Below are 6,000 nucleotides of genomic sequence, written 5' to 3'. Positions count from 1 at the left end.
GTACGGATTTCAAAGTTGTTGTATCCAAATAGTCATTAAAACCACAGGGGTAGCCGTAGCCGGTTTGGCTCAGTGGATAGAGCGTCGGCCTGCAGACTGAAAGGTCCCGGGTTCGATTCTGGCCAAAGGCATGTACCTTGGTTGTGGGCACATCCCCAGTAGGAGGTGTGCAAGAAGCAGCTGGTCGATGTTTCTCTCTCATCGATGTTTCTAGCTCTCTATCCCTCTCCCTTCCTCTCTGTAAAAAAATCAATAAAATATATTAAAAAAAACAAAACAAAACAAAACAAAAAAACCACAGGGGTAAATGGAAAATCCGAGAGAGATTGTACAGAATAAGAAGAGGCTGAGAAAAGAATTCTGGAAAACATCCAAATGTAAGAGCCTGCTAGAAAGAGAAGAAATCAGGAGAAATGAGGAAGAAAAGAACATCACAGAGGTAGGAAAGGCACCAAGAAAGATGAGGCAAAAGAAGGAAGGAGAGGGGAGAACCAAGGGGAGAGAGAGTGTCAGGTAACAATGGGCAAAAAGTATGAAGTATGTAGAGATCAAATAATGCTAGTAAACATACCCAGGTCACCGGGGACATGAGCAAGATCAGTTCATGTAGAACGTGCCTAACTATGTTTATGAAAGGTCATATATACATATCTGACTTCCTTAATATTGTAATTTAAAGACTCACAAATTATTGACAAGAAACCTCTTGTTCAAAGTATTACCCTTTGGATGACAGAATTAAGATTAAACATTTTTTTCTTTGTACCCTCTGTGATTTCTGATTTTTATTTTATTTATTTGATTTTTTTTAATTGGGGGAGAATGTATTACCTAAAAATTGGAAGAAACATAGCTATAAAAAAAGCATTGCACTAAATGCTTTCAAGGTGTGAAGATAAATTGCCATCTGGCACACAAAACTTCTAGAATTTACAGGTCTACTTAAAATCAAAGGCTGTTTAAACTGGAAAGACCCCCCAAAAGGACATTTAAATCCCCCATGAACCCCCGGTACATTAATTAGCTTTCCCAGGGTAATGAAATCTGAATGTGGCAGAGAAAGAACTAGAGTTCAGGACTTTCATGTAAAACTATTTTTTAACAAAGATGTCAGTTGCATACTAAATGAGTGAATAAATATTAGTGTTTATCTTCAAATTTTTCATCACAGTAGGGTGTAGCAGGAGAAAGTTGTATTTTAGAAGCAGATTTAGATTTGAATCCTGGTTCAGTTTTCACATCTATAAACGAGGGCTAGTACTTACCTTGCAGTGTTATTGTAAAAATTAAGACATCAGATAGAGGTATCTATCATACTCTCTGTCAAATTCTATTTACTCCACAATATTAATTTTCTTTTAATAATAATTAATAATTAAGTAATTATTATTCTCATTTTATTTTTTAATATATTTTTAAATTAATTTCAGAGAGGAAGGGACAGGGAGAGAGAGATTGAAACATCAGTGATGAGAGGGAATCATTGATTGGCTGCTTCCTGCATGCCCCCAACTGGGGACCAAGCCCGCAACCCGAGCATGTGCCCTTCACTGGAAATGAACCCGGCACCCTTCAGTCAGCAGGCTGACGCTCTATCCACTGAGCTAAACCGGCTAGGGCTATTACTTTCACTTTAAACATGAGCTGGAAGATCACTTGGCAAATTTGTTGAAGGATATTAAGTATTTAAGAGATGATTCAAATACAAGGTTTTTAAGTTCTCTTCACATCTTATAAATAAATAAATAAATAAATAAATAAATAAATAAATATTTAAGTAAGCTTCCATAACAGTCACTTGACCACTTAAAAACAAAATTCTCATGTAATAGCAAGGATTGTAACCTACTAAATATTTATTATATATCCTATGAAAGTTACAAAAGTACATAAAACACACCATCTTTCCACAGAGAACAAAATATTTGACCAACGTAAGAAAACAGTGAGCATAGAAATTAAGCACAATTTAGTCTAAAAGTTGAAACAATATCCTTATTTGTAGATACTTTAAAATAATCCTTAGTCCTTAAAAACCATTCTGGTTTCAGAAAAAGATTAGGACTGAAAAAAAAGCTAATAGCAAAAATTGCTTACCTTTTACAGGAAAGGTGAATGGCTCCTTAGTCAAATCAGGGCAAGCAACTACAGACACCTGCACATCAGCAAAGTTATCCTTTAGCCCCTTCTGCAGAACTAATACAGACAAGGAAAGCGATTACTTACCATGAGGTAAAAATTTGTCACCACAAATCAAATCTTCCCTCAACTTTTGTGTGTGTCACACTTCTAATCTAAACTTGTGTAATTAAAAAACAGGGGGAAGGGATCTTATTAATGAATACGATTCAACATTAGACACATAATCAATCACAAGGTATCATGTAGACTCAGACACATAAATACCAGTATAAATCATAGTGATTATAAACCACTGAGGAGAAACACTCCACTCAGGTGAGGACTACCTTTCTTTTGGGGAGAGGATTCCAAAGACATATTGAAATGTAAATATTTAAACTGATAGAAAGTAAGCAATTACATGCAACAACTTCCTTGAAGCTTACAGGTTGAGAAAGACAAGACACAAAAGAGTATATACTATATGATGTATTTAAAAAACGGATCACTAAAGTCAGGACAGTAGCTACCTCTTGGGTACAGATACTGACTGGGAAAGCACATGAAGGAGCTTTCTGCAATGCTGGAAATATTTTATATCTTGATGGTAGTGACATGGGTATAAATACGTTAAAATTCATCAAGCTGTACACTTAAGATTAGTGTACTTTACTATAGATATATTATAATTCAATATGTGCCCTGGCCGGCGTGGCTCTGTTGGAGCACCATCCCATACACCAAAACGTGGGTGGGTTTAATTGCTGGTCAGGGCACATACCCAGATTGTGGGTTCAATCCCTGGTTGGGAGCAACCGATTGATGTTTCTTCCTCTCTCTAAAATCAATAAAAAACATATCCTTGGGTGAAGGTTTAAAAAAAAAAAAAGAAAAGCAAACATAGATGTCTCAACGTTATAAATCTGAGAGCAATATACTTTTAAGGATGAAAAGTTCTTATAAAAATTTCTCTGAAAGTAGTGTCAACCATTAGTTTAAGTCTTGTAGAATCAGTCTCTAAAAAGCAAGAAGTCATCCTAAATCTAGCCTCAGCTGTCCTGTCATATCAGACTGATAGAAAAGAAATACAAGCAAAGAGTACTAGCAATACAGATTGTTTATGAGCTGTCATTCAGTTTTGGGGAAAAATAGGAAGGTATAAGAGAGCCACAACCAAGTAAAATATGAGTCCACTTTTTGACTTCAACCTTATCAGAGGGACAGAGGAACTACCAGGACAGATACTGTGAGAAATAAGGTTAGGTTTTAGAGTTACCATCAGAATGCAACCTAAAGGCTGTCAAACAAATGTTAGCATTCTGACAGGCTCTCCAGTTTTAGATTAATTATTCTGTCTTCGCCTAGCCAGCATGGCTCAGTGGTTGAGCATCGACCAAGGAAACAAGAGTTGGTGGGTTCGATTCCTGGTCAGGGCACATACCTGGGATGCAAGCTCAATCCCCAGTAGGGGTGTGTGCAGGAGGCAGCCCATTAATGATGTTTCTCTCTTATCGATGTTTCTATCTCTTTCCCTCTCCCTTCCTCTCTCTCTAAAAATCAATAAAAATACATTAAAAAATTATTCTGTCTTCATTTTATATTCCTATTTTTTCTTTTTCTTTTTTATCTTGCCTAATTTATCTTGTGAAGCTGTCTTAAATTCTTATTTGAACAAGGTGAAATACTTAAAAATACTTGGAGACAGAAACATATAAGCAAGCAAGTTCATTGGCAGTCTGTCATATGGGATTGGGAATAGTATATTAAGAACCTGATTAATACACTACAGTAGGTTATATGTTTAAAGAATACTGTAACTGATAAAAAGTTAATACAGCAAAATTGTATAATTCTTTGACCACCACACACCCTTAAACCTTAAATGTAGATTATTATATTTATTTTCACTCTGTAAAATGATCAAGCATCTTCAAATAGTGAGTTTAATTTTTTTTTGAGGGCCAGAATTTTGGACTCTCAATACAAATAGTATAGAACAGGTACTGAAAAGGAAAACAAGTTCTGTATTGAAAGCGCCATTGCGTAAATCATATCTTAGAGTATTTTTTTTTTCCTTAGAATAATTTTAAAAACTTTTAAGCATTGTACTTACCTACAACAAGTTCCTCTAGACTTGGCATATGAAAAGAATACTCAGCACAGGCCATTTTCTTCTTCACGTGTGAGGATGTGCAAATAAAACTACTGTAGGCTAATTATCACAGGAGTTCACAGTGCACTAAGCACGAATAGCTGCTGCTCTGGAAATGAACATTAAGAGTTCAGTTATATAAAGAAGGCAAAGGGCATTAGGTTTCTGTTCTCACAGAAAGGCAGCCACGCCCAGTCGGTGTGGCTTATTGGTTGAACATCAACTATATGAATCAGGAGATCACGGTTCGATTTCTTGTCAAGGCACAGGCCCGGTTGTGGGCTGGGCTCAATCCCCAGTGCGGGGCATGCAGGAGGCAGCCAACCAATGATTCTCTCTCATCATTGACATTTCTCTCTCTCTCTACCTACCTCTCCCTTCCTCTCTGAAATCAATAAATATATATATATATAAAATCAATAAAAATAAATAAAAGAAAGGCAATCACAATTTCTAGTATTCAATATTCCCAGTGACAAAAATGTCCACGTAATCTCTTTTAATACCGATACTTTATATAATTGACATTTAAAATAGATAAGAAATGGCAAACCAAGAGGGCACATGGTTCATTTTCTTTAGTCATAGACCTGGATTGAACATGGGGTTTTCTAATGGTTGGGCTAAGGACTACAGGTCCTGAAACAAAAAGTAGTTATTAAGCTTTATGAAGTAATTAAATGGTTGTACAGAATGCTCAAGTACTTCTATAATAGATCATTTGTGTTTTCTATTCTATATTTGACATTTAGGCTAAAAAGTAAACAAGTTTCTTAGATTATCACTTTTAAAAAAGAAAATTTAAATTACTAAGAGAAATAAACTTCTGTTAATTAGCTTTTGAAATTCAAACTTTCATTTACAAATAAACATACTTTCTTAGTAAACAGCTTCAATGTTTAATTATTCTGATAATCTAACCAAATATAATTTGATATTTTAACAATATATGCTAAGTATATTTTATAGTAAGTAGGCATATATACACAGAAATTAGGTCTTACCTCAAATGTTCAGGTGATAGATAAAGTGTGCAAGCAGAGGGAGATAAATAAAATGAAGGCAAAAGAAACGAATAAAAGTAATAAAGTGGGCAGGAAATCCCACTCTAGGCCAGGTGCAACAAGGAACAAAGGCAAAAGTTGAGGGTGCCTCTAAGAGCACTGTTGGAACTCTCACTAAAACTGTTAATGGAAAAGCTCATTAATCTGAATAGTCTCTGCTAGCTACATGCTTACTCAGTAAGTGAAAGGTGGTCTTTCTGCATCACTGGAAAAATTCTTTCAAAAAAAGTTTCTTTTTAACTTTTCCAAAGGGTTCCGGGTTTCTTATAAACTAAATTTTAGTTTTGATGATAATTTCAAACTACACATCTCCCACAAATATGCTATTGCATACACTTAGAACTTGACATTTATTTCTGTACTTTATCAAATACAAACTTTTACTATACTTTAATTAATATGCATATTCTTGTTTCCCAAATAAAAGATAAACTGTTGCCGAAACCGGTTTGGCTCAGTGGATAGAGCGTCAGTCTGCGGATTGAAGGGTCCCAGGTTCGATTCTGGTCAAGGGCACATACGTTGGTTGCAGGCACATCCCCAGTAGGTGTGCAGGAAGCAGCTGATCCATGTTTCTCCCTCATCGATTTTTCTAACTCTATCCCTCTCCCTTCCTCTTTGCAAAAAATCAATAAAATATACATTTTTAAAAAAGATAAACTG

The sequence above is a fragment of the Cnephaeus nilssonii genome (assembly GCF_951640355.1).
Source record: "Cnephaeus nilssonii genome assembly, chromosome: 13".
NCBI classification, from domain to species: domain Eukaryota; kingdom Metazoa; phylum Chordata; class Mammalia; order Chiroptera; family Vespertilionidae; genus Cnephaeus; species Cnephaeus nilssonii.
The sequence above is the reverse complement of the archived record's forward strand: the minus strand, read 5'-3'. Positions refer to the sequence as shown.